Source organism: Crinia signifera, chromosome 6, assembly GCF_055691185.1.
Source record: "Crinia signifera chromosome 6, ASM5569118v1, whole genome shotgun sequence".
Classification (NCBI taxonomy): domain Eukaryota; kingdom Metazoa; phylum Chordata; class Amphibia; order Anura; family Myobatrachidae; genus Crinia; species Crinia signifera.
The window spans coordinates 261,110,092-261,128,976 of NC_139222.1; positions in this window are offsets into that span (position 1 = coordinate 261,110,092).

Genomic DNA, 18,885 nt, shown 5'->3' on the forward strand with positions numbered 1-18,885 from the left:
GCCAGTTTCAGAGAGCTCCGCATCTGGATCCCCGACGGGACATTCTGGCGCCACATTACAAAGTGCCGTGCCGCATCTGGAGGCCCACACAGCAGTGGAGACAGAGTGTCTGGTGAGTGAGAAGGATACAGAAATAAAGAGGAAGGAAAGGGCATGGGAAGGAGTCATCCAATAAATGCATATACAGAAAACTAGGTGTCATTTATAGACAAAGGTAATAGGGTGAGATTAAGTTAAGTATAGAGGTTAACAGACAGCTAGTCATTCTCCATCGAAAGAGGTACAATAACACAATTCAGTGCTCCGTATCAAGCAGGATATCAGCTCCTTCTTGAGTGGTAAAATAGGTATGCCAGCTATGCCACTTGACCAATGGGGATTTTGCAGATAATGAATAGGGTAGGCCTTGAGTCTCCAGTCCAAAAGCTAGGTGAGTTTTGTAAATAACTTTAATCAGTAATGGGGAGAGGGATCTTTCCAGTGCTGAGCTATTGTAGCCCTAGTAGCTATGCAGATATGGCCTAACATATAGCAATCTACTTGCAACAGACTCAGGGGGAACATATGGAGGATAGCCAATGCAGGGGACTCTTGGAGAGTAGTTTTGAGCACCATAGAGGCAAATGCAAAGACAGCATTTCAAAGGGGGCGTATCCTGGGGCACGACCAAAATATATGAAAGATGTCTCCCACCTCCGAACAATTACGACAGCAATATTTGGATTGCTCAGGCCAGATTCTGTGTAATTTGGCTGGGGTATAATACAATCTGTGTAGGAGTTTGAAATGCATTTCTTTATGGTTATTACATCTGGACATAGCATGAGAAGATGAGTAGACAGCCTCCCATTGTCGCTGTGTAAGTGTACAATGTAAATCTGCCTCCCACTTCAGTTGGGCTGGGGATTTAACTGGAATCAATGTTTCTTGGAACATAAAGTACTAAAACCTAATGGAGCCCCTACTGTTACAGGAGGACAGTTTGGAAAGTACATTCGGAGGGGGAAGGGATAGTGGGCCTGAGGATCTAATAGCACTAGACAGCCAATGTGATATACGTAGGTATGTAAACATTTCATTATAGGGTAGATTTAATTGAGATTGTAATGTGGGGAAGGCAGTTATCCTGGACCCATCGACCAGGTCAGCAATAGTAGTAATCCCGCAGGAAATCCACTTTGAGACATTCAAATCTGGTATCAATCCAGCGAGGGCTGCAAACGACATTTTTCGAGAAGGCAGTGTAACTGATCTCCAGTGGATTGCAATAGCATCCCATGCCTTGAGAGAGTCTGACCCTGTATGCGAGAGATTCTGTATAGTGGGTCAGAATTGTGTGGGAATCCGTAACAGATCTGAATCATTCCTATTTTCTAAATACATTTTATAAAGCGCCTTAGACCGCCATCCTGATACGGCAATTACATAGGACAGCTCCCTGGTGTCTCTCATTAATATACTGTGAATACAGTATTTTCCCCCATGCCTTGCAACAGGCCTTATTCAGAGGTGGACATTGCTGTGTCCTGTTTAGGGCCTGTTGCTGGACTCATGCAATAAAGTGCAATCACCCTTCCCTTGGTGTAAAAGCCTGTGCCTGAATGTACAAGCTATAAGACACCCACTTTCTGGACTCATTGCATATTCTGTAACACTGCTGGCAGGGGCGTAGCTAAGGGTTCATGGGCCCTGGTGCGAAAGGTCAGCTTGGGGCCCCCCTACATACAACAAAATTAAAATCTCGGTCTGTTTATATTTTAATACATCAAGTATATTATGTTAATAATAGAACTAACATTTAAACATAGGATAGTAGTTTATTTAAATAAAATATTAAAAGAACAAAGATGATAAAACTGGAGAGGCCCAGGTCAGCAGTTTCCTGGCTTTCAATCTTTTCAAAATGCAATCCTAGTGGGGAAGGACAGTCTGCAGTGACATCGCAGCACTGCATGTGTGAAATCCCGGATAAGTATGTAGATGGTTTCTTCTTCACAGATTACACGTTAGTTTTCAAAGACTGGTTTTCTTTTATTATTCGTTGAACAATGTATTAAACAGACAATATTACAGTGTAATTTTCCTCTCGCAGGAGTAATCACATGAAATACACTACCATTTCAATGCAGATTTTATTAAACCGGAACCTGGCTGTTCTCCACTTGAATTCCTCGCTTGTCAGGCTCTCACAATAAACATAACATATTATCCTACCTTTGACGCTAGGAATAACAATGGTAAATTCAACAACACTTAGTTACTCTACACTGTAAGTGAATCATATAATAACACTCAGACCAAGTATTTCTGTCTTATTGCGCAATAAGGTATACTTCTATAGAGCTTAGAATTGTTTAAACGTGACTAAACTGTTAGATAAAATGTTTCTAAGTTGAACTGTTCTCTTTTAGGTTGAGCTGCTGGACACCGACTATAATAGGCGTAGAGGTAAGTTGACTGTAATTTACTGCACTGACTCTTCCTACTGTTGGTCGTTGTAGCTCTGTATCTCCTACCCTGAAGATCCTGTTGGAGGCGTCCCCTGGCCCAACGAAAGCCGGGTTTAGCCCCTGGTGCTTAACATATAATTTCCTTCCTGTATGCTACGACGTGTTCCCTGGCTCTAATAGATATGTTGTGCCTTCCTTGTGTCGGCTAGGGAAACTATAATGTCTTCTTAGGCGTCCCCTGGCTTCTTGCTAGCCGGGTTTAGCCTCTGGTGCTTAACATATACTTTCCTTCCTGTATGCTACGAAGTGTTCCCTGTCTCTCGCAGATATGATGTAGCTCCCTTGCGCCTACGGTGAACGTGGATATGTCCCGTTTAGGCGTCCCCTGGCTTCTTGCTAGCCGGGTTTAGCCCTATGTGTACATCAATCTATGTAAGCGGGACTCGGGGCAATATTATGACTGTCGAGACTTCACAATCTCTCCCTATCCCTTTGTCAAAGACTATATAGGTCAATGCAAGCGAATTGTAGTGATGTATTTTATCTGTTACAACTTCACAATCTCTCACTTGTAACTTATTGGCAGTTTCACTGTCTCAGCTGTAATGTCTCTGCAGACTCATACTGTGCTAGTGTCAAATACACTGGTTCAACTTCAGGCAGTTCAATAACTAATTCCTCTGGTTACAGTACTTACTGCAGCGCTGGGTAATGTCTGATAGGTTCTAGTAGAAGTGGGTAACGCTATGTCTCTCGCTATACAGCCTGCTGAACTTAAGACATTTATCAGTCTCCATTAATATGCCTCTGCCTGTGTTTTTCTGTATTCTGTTACTGAGGGGAAACGTATTGCAGGGGGCTATAACTGGCCGGAGCACTGCTGTAACTACAGTGTCTGCGCTGTTGATTTATGCTTTCCACATATGGGATAGTGGGCTGGACTGAGGTGAGGCTAGATGCCTAGGGGCTGGCTGAGGACGGCCTCCAGCTGGACAGGGCTGGGAAAACACTCACCACTCCCCTTGTCCTTCTCTTCCTCTACTGCAGGGCCTGATCGATCACCGCCCCTGTTGCCGCCTCATCTACGCCTCCTATGATGACGACTCGGCCCGCCTCCTCACAACGATGCCGCCCGCCTCCCGAATCAAAGTGCCGGGTCTTGTGGAGAAGCTGCCGGAGCCCCGCCGCCAGTCAGCGCTTAATCCTGCCTGACTAGCGCTGTTCAATCGCTCTCTCCTGGTAAGCGTCTCAGCATTCCTGCACCTCTTTTCCAGCACTGCTGTCCGCTGCCACTATGCTGCGTAGCTCTGCCGGACCAAATCTCCTGAGGAGAACTGCCTGTCAGCACCGCGCTGATATTAACACCAAGCTGAGGGGAATTCAATCTCTCCTCACTAACGGCTCTCCCCTATTTATATACTCCGTTTAGGCGGGCTGCTCTGGGGCTTGCGCTGAGCGCGAGCACCCCAACTTTATTGTCCATTCACATCTACTTCATCACATCGTAACAACGGGTCCCTCCCCTCAGAGCAGGGAGAATGGTATCATCCACTGAGGTCTGCCATTGGGTAGGCTGTCTGGCACAGTACACTTCCCCTTTACAGAGGGGTGTTAGCTTATATGTCCCCGTTAAGTGACAAGAAATAAAAGTCTTGTTTTTATGATAGCGTATGTTGCCTTCTGTGAAGGCATTTACTTATAGATGTGTGTCCATCAATTCACTAGAACTGCTACTTTCTGTGAAAGTCTGTGTTGCCTTCTGGGAAGGCATTGCTACCTATATATATATATACATACAATCATCACATTTCTCCCCGGTAAAACATTGCATGTCCTCAGGCAATGAACTTTATAAAAAATTTTTTTTTTTTTCTTAAGCATCAATATAATACATATCTATATTTCTAACATTTATGTTCAGTCTCTGAATCGGAGGGGTTTTACCCCCCGAGTACTTCTGACCGGCCTTCCTGGTCTTTGCTCTGGTTCAACTTCCTCATGAAACAAAGCCGGTTCAGGCAGCGGAATGAGTTCTGAGGCTCTATCATCATTTGACTGGTGCGACGTTGATCTGCTACGGAGTAGTCTTGTTCTGTCTGAGCCTTATAGATTTTCAGGTTATTCCGATGGATCATCTTCACATCACCATTTTCCTCTCCCTCTTTCACGATTCCATACACTACAGTCTCTGTTGAAGGTAAAAGAACAACTTGGTATGGAGTACTCTCCCAGATAGGGTCCAATTTACTGTTTCGGTGTTGCTTTTTCTTCAGAACTCGGTCTCCTACTTTTAGCGGTTCTGCTCTGGCATTCTGATTGTAGTCTCTTTCTTGGCGATAGTGAACTTCCCCCATTCTCCTGACGACAGCTTCGGCAGCAAGATCAATTCTTTGTTTGTGCTCCAACACCCAGTCAGTTTGGGCAGGATTCGAAAGTTCAGTAAGAGCATTGAGCTCCAAGTCCGCTGGTAGTTTGCCTTTTCGCCCAAAGAGCAAGTAATAAGGAGTATGTCCCGTTGAAGCATGCTCAAGATTATTGTACACGAAGGTAAGTTCGGGCAATAAGGTAGGCCAGGTTAACCGTTGAGCTGTGGACAAGCCCCAGATCATCCCCAGTAAAGTCTGGTTTGCTCTCTCGCAAAGCCCATTGCATTGTGGGTGATAGGGCGTAGTTCTGATCTTTCTACACCCATACGTTTTGCATAGTTCTTGGAATAATTGCGCCTCGAATGCTAAACCTTGATCCGTGAGAATCTGTTCTGGAAACCCGTAGGGTCTAACAAAGTTCTTCATAAAGGCCTCCGCCATGGCTTTTGCGGTCAGATCATGGACTGGCACGGTCACCATAAATTTTGTGTAGTGATCCATCATCATTAAGGCATACTGGTAACCGGCATCACTGGGCCCCAACTTGACGTGATCCAAGGTTACTATCTCAAGTGGGAAGGTACTTCGAATGGGCTGTAATGTTGCTTTCTGTCCGGGTTGCACATGGGCCTTAACTGCACAAGCAGGACACTTTTCGATCCACTTCTCAACATAGGTATGAAGCCCTACCCAGAAGAAATGTTTTCTAATGGCACTCTCGGTTTTCTTGACCCCGAAATGTCCAGTTTTGTCATGGTAAGCTTGTAACACTTCAGTCCGCTGTTTCGTGGGGACAAGTATCTAGTTAAGATGGTCATGGGTGCAGGGATCTATATTGCTTTTAACCATGACTCCATTGATGAAGCTTAGTCTGTCTCGGTACCTCAGCAATTGGACCAATTCATTCGGAAGTCTTTGCCGTTCTTCCCGGCTGGGGATTCTTTGTGAAATCAGGAAGTGTTTTAATTGTTGGAGAATAGAACATTTACTTTGCAATTCCTTCCAATTTAAATCTTGATGACTGGATGCACCCCCTTGGACGGCTGAAAGGATCACTTCTGCCCCACGGAGGACAACCGTTCGTTGTTTAATGGGCTGTGGGCCAAATAAGGGTATCTCGACATCTTCCCATGAAACTTCCTCTTCCGGTTCCACTTCCTGGGGCAACCTTGAAAGGGCATCCGCATTTGAATTCTTCTTCCCGCTTCTGAATTTGATCTTATATTGGAAGTTTTCTAAGCGGGAGACCCACCTCTGTTCTAACGCTCCAAGTCGGGCAGTCTGTAGATGTGCCAGAGGATTGTGGTCAGTATAGATGGTGCATGGGGTGGCGGCTAAATAGTCTTTAAATTTTTCTGTCACCGCCCATATTAAGGCCAACAGCTCTAACTTGAACGCGCTGTAGTTTTGATCGTTTCTTTCGGATTTATTCAGACTCCTGCTGGCGTAGGCTATTACTCTTTCTTTGCCGTTTTGGTCTTGTGCTAGGACAGCACCTAACCCTTGATTGCTGGCATCCGTATATACTTTAAAGGGTGAGTCATAATTTGGATATGCCAGTAAGGGGGCGTCGATGAGAGCCTGCTTCAGCTGTTGAAAGGCATCTTCCTGTCGATCGTCCCATCTGACTCGGGTATTTCCTCGGATTTCCTTTCCCGGTATACCCCTTAACAGATCGTGAAGAGGGGCGGCAATTTTTGCAAATCCAGCCACGAATCTCCTGTAATATCCTACAAATCCCAGAAACCGTCGGACATCTTTAACAGTCACAGGGGTGGGCCAGTCTTGCACTGCTCTGATTTTTTCTGGGTCTGCTGTAATTCCTTCGGAACTCACAATGTGGCCTAGATACTGGACGCTGGCCTTAAGGAGGTGGCATTTAGAAGGCTTAAGCTTAAACCCATATTTGGCCAGCCGTTGGAAAACTTCTTCTAAATGCTGAAGGTGTTCCTCGTAAGTATGGGAAAACACGATGATGTCGTCTAGATACAACAGTAAGATGTCAAAATTTCTGGATCCTAGACAGTATTCCATCACCCTTTGGAAAGTGGCTGGCGCATTCATGAGTCCGAAGGGCATTTGCAAAAATTCAAATAAACCCATGGGGGTTGTAAAAGCAGTCTTTTCAACATCTTCCTGGGCCACTGGCACCTGCCAGTAACCACTCGTCAGGTCTAAAGTTGAGAAGTACACAGCCGATTTTAGGATTCCTCTATTCGGGGAAGAGGATAGGCGTCTCGATGAGTCACTGCATTTAATTTTCGATAATCGACGCAAAAACGGAGTTCTCCATTCTTCTTCCGAACTAGGACTATCGGCGCAGCCCACGGGCTGTGACTGTCCCGAATCACCTTAGAAGCTTTCATGTCTTCTATCATCTGCTTCACTGGTTGATATAGAGCAGGCGGTATCGGACGATGTCTTTCTTTTATCGGGGAAGCAGTGCCAGTAGGGATGTAATGTTGAACCCCTTCTACTCTACCAAAATCGGCAGCGTGTCTACTGAAAGCCTCCTCATTCTTCAGGACTAGCCGTAGTACTCCCGCTTTCTCTTCTTCTGGGGTATCAGGTTCTCCAATTTGTAAACTTCTCCACCATTCCTCCTGGCCATTGACTTTTGTTTCTTCCTGATCGGTGACAGTCTGTTGGACGGCAATGGTGCTTACATCTAGGATATCTTGGAAATTTGCTTCGTAAATCTGCGCAATGGTTTGAAAGCGGGCCACCTTGACGGGGTAATTGTGCGGATTCAGGAGTCGTACAGGAACTTTTCCTTGCACAACGGTGACCAGGGCCCGAGCTACAACGAATGGCTCAGTCCAAGTGTCCTTATTTCTCTCCACAACAGCATCGTAATCTCGTCCTCGTGGGCCAACTTTGGTCTTGCACCAAATCAGATGCTCTGAATTTGGGGGTAATATGATGTTTCGTCTCTCAGCACTGCGAACAGTTCCTATCTCTCCTCTCTTGTCAGCAAATCTCTGTTGACTCTGAAGGAATCGGATGGTCTGTTGTACCGATCGTCGTTCGGGGAGATTTCGAGTAGACAATTCTTGTTTTAAAGCATCAATCAATTCTTCTGGGCAATTCTTTAGGACATTCATGCCAATAACGATGGGGGGTAGCCATTGATCTTTGACGGCTGTAATCAAGCATCCCTGATTGAAAAGTTTGGCTCGTCCTATTTCAATCTCAGCCTCCCAGTATCCACAACATTCGATACTTTGCCCATTGCTGGCCAATAGTGTCAGCCAAGGCGGTGGTGGAGTTATGATGTTGTCTTCTCGCCAGTGTTGAGTAAATTTATCCCATTGGATGGTGGTCACTTGTGACCCAGTATCTAACAACGCGTGTAAGTTGACTCAATTTATTTTAATTTCGATGATGGGACAACACCCCACGAATTTCGGTGTCCATTCTTGCGAGGTGGGACCTTCTATTGAGGAATCTCCCGACGGTTGGTCCCTGCCCTCGGGATTTCTTCGTTTAAAGGGGCGGAGCTACGGCAATTTCTCTCTATATGCCCACTTCTCTGGCAACGCCGGCAGATAGGTCTTCCTTGCTCGTCGAATTGATCTGTAGGTAGTCGTCTAGAGCTCCACGAAGTTCCTCGCCCTGCAGTACCATAGGGTGGTTCTCTACCCATCCGCCATGATCTCGATGGTGCCTGTGTTTCTTTCAACGTTTTTAACTCTCGACACAGCTCAGTCATCCCTTGAGTTAATTCGGCAATTTGCCCTTTTATTTCTGTGATAGGGTCTTTAGAGGCGGTGGATTGGATTTGCTGAAGGGTGGTTTCAACAGGTACAATTACGTTTCCCTTTTTAGGTTTATCGCCTAGCACTTTTCTGATCAATTCCTTGAAGTTTGAAAAGCTGATGGGTGCTTCTTGTCGATGTAACATTTTTAATTGTCCCTTGGTATTCACATCATGAATTCCGTCTAGGAATTGATTGGTTAAGGTCTCGTCTTCTTCAATAGGTTCTTTTGGGGCACACAACTTTATATCCCGGAAGGCCTCTTGTAATACTACAGCGTATTCTCGAAGTGTTTCATTCGGCTGTTGTTTCCTGGAATAAAACAGTGTTTTAAGTTCGGACAGAGTCTTTTCATCGAACTCCTTTGCCAACTTGTCCAATATGTCCTTTGCCGATTTCTTTTGGCTTTCCGGCCACGACTTCACTTCTCTTTTCGCAAACCCCTTCAGTTGAGCCAAAAGAATCTCCACTTGTTGGTCTTCATCTAATTTGTATACCTGGAACATGGTCTCAATTTGTTCCCTAAAGTCGTGGAACGCATTGGTTTCAGTTGTCTTGCTGTCTCCCGTATAAGTGGGAAGCCAGGGTGCTCCAAAGTAATAGGGCATGGTTATCGATGCCGGTTTACGCATGGTAGAACTTACTGTATCCGTTGCATCTCCTTCTCTTGTAGCGTTTATTTTACTGTTAGGTGAAAGGTTTATTGTTAGTAGGAACCTTTTTCCGGATGTTGACGCAGGAGTTTGTGGATTTGACATTTTTCCTTCGTCTCCTGTTCGTGGACGCCAATTGTGAAATCCCGGATAAGTATGTAGATGGTTTCTTCTTCACAGATTACACGTTAGTTTTCAAAGACTGGTTTTCTTTTATTATTCGTTGAACAATGTATTAAACAGACAATATTACAGTGTAATTTTCCTCTCGCAGGAGTAATCACATGAAATACACTACCATTTCAATGCAGATTTTATTAAACCGGAACCTGGCTGTTCTCCACTTGAATTCCTCGCTTGTCAGGCTCTCACAATAAACATAACATATTATCCTACCTTTGACGCTAGGAATAACAATGGTAAATTCAACAACACTTAGTTACTCTACACTGTAAGTGAATCATATAATAACACTCAGACCAAGTATTTCTGTCTTATTGCGCAATAAGGTATACTTCTATAGAGCTTAGAATTGTTTAAACGTGACTAAACTGTTAGATAAAATGTTTCTAAGTTGAACTGTTCTCTTTTAGGTTGAGCTGCTGGACACCGACTATAATAGGCGTAGAGGTAAGTTGACTGTAATTTACTGCACTGACTCTTCCTACTGTTGGTCGTTGTAGCTCTGTATCTCCTACCCTGAAGATCCTGTTGGAGGCGTCCCCTGGCCCAACGAAAGCCGGGTTTAGCCCCTGGTGCTTAACATATAATTTCCTTCCTGTATGCTACGACGTGTTCCCTGGCTCTAATAGATATGTTGTGCCTTCCTTGTGTCGGCTAGGGAAACTATAATGTCTTCTTAGGCGTCCCCTGGCTTCTTGCTAGCCGGGTTTAGCCTCTGGTGCTTAACATATACTTTCCTTCCTGTATGCTACGAAGTGTTCCCTGTCTCTCGCAGATATGATGTAGCTCCCTTGCGCCTACGGTGAACGTGGATATGTCCCGTTTAGGCGTCCCCTGGCTTCTTGCTAGCCGGGTTTAGCCCTATGTGTACATCAATCTATGTAAGCGGGACTCGGGGCAATATTATGACTGTCGAGACTTCACAATCTCTCCCTATCCCTTTGTCAAAGACTATATAGGTCGATGCAAGCGAATTGTAGTGATGTATTTTATCTGTTACAACTTCACAATCTCTCACTTGTAACTTATTGGCAGTTTCACTGTCTCAGCTGTAATGTCTCTGCAGACTCATACTGTGCTAGTGTCAAATACACTGGTTCAACTTCAGGCAGTTCAATAACTAATTCCTCTGGTTACAGTACTTACTGCAGCGCTGGGTAATGTCTGATAGGTTCTAGTAGAAGTGGGTAACGCTATGTCTCTCGCTATACAGCCTGCTGAACTTAAGACATTTATCAGTCTCCATTAATATGCCTCTGCCTGTGTTTTTCTGTATTCTGTTACTGAGGGGAAACGTATTGCAGGGGGCTATAACTGGCCGGAGCACTGCTGTAACTACAGTGTCTGCGCTGTTGATTTATGCTTTCCACATATGGGATAGTGGGCTGGACTGAGGCGAGGCTAGATGCCTAGGGGCTGGCTGAGGACGGCCTCCAGCTGGACAGGGCTGGGAAAACACTCACCACTCCCCTTGTCCTTCTCTTCCTCTACTGCAGGGCCTCATCGATCACCGCCCCTGTTGCCGCCTCATCTACGCCTCCTATGATGACGACTCGGCCCGCCTCCTCACGACGATGCCGCCCGCCTCCCGAATCAAAGTGCCGGGTCTTGTGGAGAAGCTGCCGGAGCCCCGCCGCCAGTCAGCGCTTAATCCTGCCTGACTAGCGCTGTTCAATCGCTCTCTCCTGGTAAGCGTCTCAGCATTCCTGCACCTCTTTTCCAGCACTGCTGTCTGCTGCCACTATGCTGCGTAGCTCTGCCGGACCAAATCTCCTGAGGAGAACTGCCTGTCAGCACCGCGCTGATATTAACACCAAGCTGAGGGGAATTCAATCTCTCCTCACTAACGGCTCTCCCCTATTTATATACTCCGTTTAGGCGGCTGCTCTGGGGCTTGCGCTGAGCGCGAGCACCCCAACTTTATTGTCCATTCACATCTACTTCATCACATCGTAACAACGGGTCCCTCCCCTCAGAGCAGGGAGAATGGTATCATCCACTGAGGTCTGCCATTGGGTAGGCTGTCTGGCACAGTACACTTCCCCTTTACAGAGGGGTGTTAGCTTATATGTCCCCGTTAAGTGACAAGAAATAAAAGTCTTGTTTTTATGATAGCGTATGTTGCCTTCTGTGAAGGCATTTACTTATAGATGTGTGTCCATCAATTCACTAGAACTGCTACTTTCTGTGAAAGTCTGTGTTGCCTTCTGGGAAGGCATTGCTACCTATATATATATACATACAATCATCACACATGCAATGATAGTGGCAACAAGCAATTACTCCCATTAGAATGTCCAGTGCATGCATTGTTACCACTAACTAGTCTCTTCCAAGTTCCATGTGAGATCCCCATAACACTGTCTGTAACTAATGTGTTATCCTTCACAAAGGTGCAGGCAAGATAAAATGATAGTTTAAGGTGAAGCCTCAAACATTTATATGTATGCAATTGCCCACTCACTCTGTGTTCTGCTCACTGCTACCCTCTCACTGTGTCCAGACTCCCGCCAGCCGCCGCAGGTGCTCCACAGTCCTTCTGCTCCACGGCGCTTTGTATACTCTGCAGAGTATGCACCCGCGGAGGAGTGTGGGAGGTCCTCCTAATCCATGGCGCCTCAGCAGACCATACGCCAACAGAGGAGTACGGAAGGGTACGTGCCAGAGCCGCGTGACGTCAGCGCGACGCACGCTGGCCGGGCCCGCAAAGCACCACTGGGAACGGGTGCTACTGTTCACTAACCTCATCCAGGACGGCCGGACAGTGGCGGGGGCCGGGCCCCCCTGGCTCAGGGGCCCGGTCGCAGGTGCGACCGCTGCGACCCCTGTAGCTACGCCACTGACTGCTGGTGGTTCTATCCATCAGGAACTAAGCACGGCTGCAGTGGAAGCAGCTGTGCATCCCATAAAAAGTCCACGTATTTCCAACTCATGCCAGGTCACTGCCCAGGAATAGACACCAGTGGTGGATCCTGAGGTAGGGCTGCAGCGTAGAGCAACATTGAAACAGGCGAGCCCCACCAACTGCCATTGAGTCCCAGCCAGCTATGTTTGGCAGTGTTTGGAGTGACAGGTAATGTGGCTCTCCTGTTTGAATTTTGGAAGATGCTGTAGCGTCCCCTCTAGAGCAACCACTGATAGACACATAAGGAATGTTCATAGACTACCCCACGTTTGCCTCCTACCTCTCGCTTGGGCTTAACCCTGTGTCAGCATTTGGTATCTGCAATTTAAAATGTGATTAAGCAGCCCCAGCAGGCCGTATGTGTGCATATCTGATATGAGACTCTCCCCTTCTAATGTTATATCAGCATCCGTGCCTTCCCAGTCTCAGTGGTGTCACATTTAGCTACTGCGCTGTGTTATGCCAATGCTAATGTGCGGATTTGTTTCAATGCAGAGGCTCCCTTACAGTTTCAAAGAAAAGGGAAAAAAATATCACCTCTGGTTCATGTAGCAATGTCACTCCATGCATACTGTACATTGTAATATCACAGTGAGGCCTCGCCTGGCAATTCTTTCAGCTCTTTTCTTCTGTGAGTTTATGGACCTTTATCTGTTCTGTATTTACACAATGAAATTAATCTAGATTCCTTTTTTGCACAGTGTAACTGATTACTGATATTTTGAAGCTATTTTCAAATTTCATTTCATTGTCAGTGTGTTCTATGCTAGACTGCTTTAGTATGTCAGATACCGTCATTATTAAAAGGGAAGCTCTGGTAAACAATACAGTGGATTTGCTCTGATTTATTTATATATGCTTGATTGTGTTTGAGCAATCCAGTGTTTATTCTGCAGACCATGCTTCCCGATAGTACACTCCAAAGATTGGTCAAGGAGGAAGGTGGTTGTCAATATATTGGTGAGAGAGAAGATTTAGACTTGGACATACACCATACTTGCCTACTTTTGAAAACTAGTTGCAGGGAGATTATAGTTGGTAGTAGACTTTTACACAGCGCCCCATTGAGGGGGTGTGTCATGCTCCACCCAAAGGGCGTGTCTAGTTCCATATATGGAGAGAGTGTGAAGAGAGATTGTGAACGTGGTACCTAGAAGCGTGGGTGTGTACTGCTACATCTGACAGGAATCTTGTAAAATGACTTCTATCCAAATGTAGATGAGCCCCAAAGCAGTTAGTAAGAGCTACTATACTTGGTAAAGTGCTGGGAAATGGTGCTGATGATTCAATGTAAATGTATATATCTCTCATTCCTTTTTTCCCCCAAAATGTAACAAGGTATTGTGGGTTTGGTGAAATGAGGGAGATTGCTAGACTAATGAGGGAGAGAGGGAGATTGCTAGACTAATGAGGGAGAGAGGGAGATTGCTGTTATTTCAGGAAGTTTCCTGCAGAATGCAGGAGGGTAGGCAACTATGACATACACCTATATGAAACACAAGGTGTAATTTTTAACATATATTCTGGTTGATTCGCAAGGCTGCAAATTCACAGCCTTGCGAGTCCACCAAACCCCGCCTTGCGAATGGTTGGCTGGCGCTACCCATTCACAAGTGCAGTTTGCACACCGGGCATGCGAATGGATGTTCTACAGTAACATCCATTCGCAGGCCAGGGGGGAACGTCCGCATCTTTTTATGGTCGCCGACCATCGAAAGATGTGGTGCGTGCAGGCATATAAATGTGACTTTCAAGTCGCTCACATATGAGTGCATGCTGGGAAGGAAATGTGTGGGCAGCTGTCATCCGGGATGTCAGCTGGCCACCCCCGCACCATGGCCTCTATGAGAACGCCCATTGCTATTGTCACAATTGGAACCACTTGCCAATAGGATGGGGGTTTCTGGGCAACCAGAACCCCCCCCTACGTTTGCCTATGTATTCCATTTTTGAATTGACACTGAACCTATAGATATTTGAGTGAAAGGATCGTTATTATGTCAAGATGATAAAATAATGTACATACATAGATATAAGGGGAATACAGTTAGCTGATTACGGCTAATTGCTTTCTGAATGATGGGTATAACAGGATTAGCACTGATCAATGCAAAATACATCTTATACTGTATGTGATGGTTTATTGCAATTTTTTTCCACTTCATATATTTCCTACTATTTATATTTTTATTGTGTCTTTGAGCAGATGGAACCTTGATATCAATTTTATTCCAAAAATCATTAAATTGTGTATAAATACTAATTACATGACTTCTCACATTAAACTGAGCACCAACATAGGCCCTTATTCTGAATCGTGCGGTACGGCCCGCGTGCGGCCGTACCGCCGATGTTTTCAGTCTGCACATGCGCAGAGGTCAATCTGCGCATGTGCAGCCCAATTCGCCGCAGACGTAGTTCGTCCGCCGCAAAGGGGGCGTATAGGGGCGTGAGGGGCTTCATACCCTCATTTCCCTATGCATACGCCCCGCGTTTCATGGGCGTTCCCATGCAAACGCGGGGCGTATGCATGCTAATGAGGGTATGACGCCAGTGATGGGGGCGGAAAGCTGACGTCGCCGGATGTCAGCTCTCAGCCCCCATACAAGCTATCACACGGACGATTGTCCGTGTGGTCTCAGCTTGCGGGACCTGGTGGGGCGTGCGGCCCTGCCTTCGATGGTCGCCGACCATCGAATGCAGGGGGCAGCTCCCACCATGGTGGAGGCGTACGCCCCACCATTTTCTTGCGGATCGCCAGCCGTCCGTGTACGGACGGCCGTGGCGATCCGTATCGTGGGCGGGGATTGGTTTGTGCGGCCGGAGCACCGTGTGCGGCTCCGGCCGCACAGATCTGAATAAGGGCCATAGTCACTCATAATTTCTCTGACAATTCATTGAAATAATTATTAGTTTGACATTAGTACGCAAACATTAAAAAGCTGTATAACTAACTACAGATACCTTAATTATAATGGTTTGTGTATGGTTTCATGCTAATTCTAGCAGATGTGGAGTGAGATGTGCTAATCAAGTGGATGTAGACAAAGTATGAGCCAATCGGCACCTTTCCGCCATGTTACAGGTTGTGTTCGAAAAATTACTGTTAGGAGCTGATTGGTTGGAAATTATCCCTCTCCATTTTATCACTCTCCCAGGCTTATGGTGTGTACACACGGTACTTTTTGCCTTCTGATGTTGACGATATAGTCAACATCGGATCGGAATCGGATGCAGTTCGCAAGGGTTTTAACCCTTCAGATCCCGATCCGATTCCGATGTGCGTTTACGTATAGCAGGGGTGGGGAACCTCAGGCCCGGGGGCCGTATGCCGCCCCCGTAGCCAGTCTGAGTGGCCCTCCCATCCGCCCCTCAGCTTTGCTGAGGTTCCCCACCCCTGCATTAGGTCTACTGCGTGCGTCCAAATTCCATACTGACTGAGCTGATCTGTGATTGGCTGCGGGCTGCCAATCAGGGCTGCTTCCTGCCTAGCTGCTTCAACCAGGTAGTCAAGTACTGTCAAGTACAGGGGAATTCTCACGAGAGGTTGGTAGTTCTTGCGAGATTCCTCTTAATCAACAGCAGCCGGAGACTGTCAGTCCTATTCAGCGGCAGCCACCGGAGCGTGGGACGGCTGCAGCAATTTGTAATATAATTTTTTTCATTTAGGCCCCCGAAGGATTTTTTCCCCATACAAACGGCCCTTGGCACAAAAAAGGTTCCCCACCCCTGACGTATAGCAAGGCAGAAAGTCCTGTTTGCCTTGACTATATAGTGCAGATCTGCACTATATAGTCAAGATTGTATGCAAATCAGATGTGCCTTCAGATACTATCCACGATCCGATCTGATCAGATCGTGGATAGTATCTGAAGGCACATCTGACTGTGTGTACACACCATTAAGTACATCTCCCCCTTGTTGTTTTTACGTCTGTATCATTTGCCATATTTTTTTTAAAACTGGACAGAGTTGTTTATATATAGAAGACAATTATTATATAAATAAAAAAAACAACAATACATTTTTTTTTTTTACAGAAAATAAGTGTGGTGTGACATTTATGAAGGAGGCAGAAAACCACTGTAGATTTGAGTAGATATGAAGTAGATTTGCTAATAATTAACAATCTGACAGTTTTTTAAATTTATTTTTTGTAACACATCAAGGCCGCTGAGCAATGTACTAAAAGATACACAAGGTACTAGCTGCGCTAAAAAAAAGTACAAATAGGTTTATTATTAAAAAAAAAAGCTAAAAAAGTGGTAATTTGTTCAGTGGTCATTTGTTCAGTTAAGAACAAATGACCACGGGGATGCTGAAAAATTTTCAACATAGGTAATGTTCACCCATATGGTCCATTGACCATAAATAGCTCTGGTGTCCTTTTCCTGTGAAGCCCTAAGGGAATAATGTTATGATAGATGGTAAAGTATGGTTCCAGTTCCTTTTTTCCAAGGATTTTCTATAGAGGTGACGTTCCTCCACAAGAATGCTGGTCATGGTAGGTTAACGAGGAATCCTGGTTGTGTGGGCGTAGGCAGTATTGGGAGTCTGCAGTAACATAGAAACATAGAATTTGACTGCAGATAAGAACCACTTGGCCCATCTAGTCTGCCTCTTTTTTTTAAACATGTGACCTCAAAACCATATTTTATCCTTATTTCTTAATTCTAATGATATCAATATTCCTATCTCAAACATGTTTAAATTGTTCTACTGTATTTGCCTCTACTACCGTCCGCTATGGGAGGGCCGATAGAGTCTGCAGTGGGAGGGCTGGTTAGCTCACTGGGGAGTCCTTTTCCTGTAGAGCCCCAAGATAGTGGAGTGCGGTGAGTTTCCCCTTTTCTCTTTTCCAAGGCTATTTAGAGAGGTGGCGTTCCTCCACAAAAGTACTGGCCGAGGTGGGTGGACAAGGAATCATGGAGGTGTGGGTGTAAAGTCGTTGTAAATGCCTGAGTCTGTAATAGAGGAGGGGGGCTGATTGGTTCTGTTGGGATCCTGACAGCATACTGGTTTGAATTGAATAAGTGTACTTTTATTCAGTGTGCCAAAGTGACTATTACATACAGGGCCGCCGACAGGGGGGTGCCAGGGGCCCAACTGTGCCAGGCCCCAGCCTCTGGAGGGGCCCGGGCAGCTGCCCACAGTGGCACGGCACCACCCCCCCGCACAAATGCCCCCAACCGGCGCCGGCGGCCAGGCTCGCACAATACACAGTGCAGCCTGCAGAGCACCGAGCCTAGGATACAGAGGGGCTCGGTGCTCTCAGGCTGCACTGAGCAGTGAGTGCTCCGAGCCCTGAGGAGAAGATGCTGCTGCGCCACCGACACCACCGCTGGTAAGTAATTGGGGGGGGTGTGCAAGTGCGCGTGAGGGAGGGAGGATGCCGGCGCACGCGAGGGGGGGGGGGGGGCCCGCTGGGAGCCTGGGCTGAAGGTCAGTCCCGGGCTCCAACATTACTAGTGGCCCCTGATTACATAAAAAGTTGACATATTTGAAGGCACCACTCATCCTCTCATAGAGTACTTGTCCTGTTTTTCTGCATGATCATTCAGAGGAGAACACCCAATTAGAATTTGCAGTGGGCAAGGCAAGACTTTTCAACTCAGCTTCCCCTGCTGTGCAGTGTCGCACAGAACAGCATAACACAGGAGCCAATTGTCTCACAAGTCTGGGACCAGGGTATTCGTTCGACAGGACGACAATGTCTAGGTGAGTGTTTTTCAACCACTGTGCCATGGCACACTAGTGTGCCTTGAGCTGTTCTTAAGTGTGCCCCCAGATCTAGAGATGCCCAAACCAGTTTACAGCCACCACCAGTTCAAATGTTATTTACTGGTCTCTTTTCATGTAAAGGGACAATGTATTTTATTTTTGTTCCCTGGGGACCAGTGTGATTGTTTTTTATATGGGGGCCAATAGGTGTGTTTTTTTTTTCACGTGGGGGCCAATGTGTTTTGCCCTGTGGGGATCTCATGGTGTGGCTTGGCAATTTTATAAACTTATTTAATGTGCCGCAAGGTAAAACGGTTGAAAATCACTGGTCTAGGTTGACAATCACTAGGTCAATCACTAATGGTCGACAGTAAGTAGGTCAACACCTAAAAATGGTCAACATACTCTAGGTTGACATTGACATAACGCCGACATAAACAAAAAGGCAACATGAAAATTGTTGACACATGAAAAGGTAGACATCATTTTTCAGGGTTTTATTTTTTACCGCCTATTTCATATTTGACCATCCCAGTGGACATGGAGGAGGATATAATAGTGTACCGAGCGCAGCTAGGCACCGTGACCAAAGCATGGCGAAGTGCAGCGAGCCATGTGAAGGAACACGGTACACTTATACGGTGTCTATGTCGACATATGTCAACATAAACACCAAAAACCATGAAAAATGCGCCTCGACCTTTCATGTGTCGACTGTGTCCACTTGGACCTTTGGCTTGTGTCGACCATTTTTAGGAGTTGATCTAATCACCGTCGACCATTAGTGGTTGACCTAGTGATTGTTGACCTAGACATTGTCTACCATTTAGCCCAGAACCCTGGACCAGC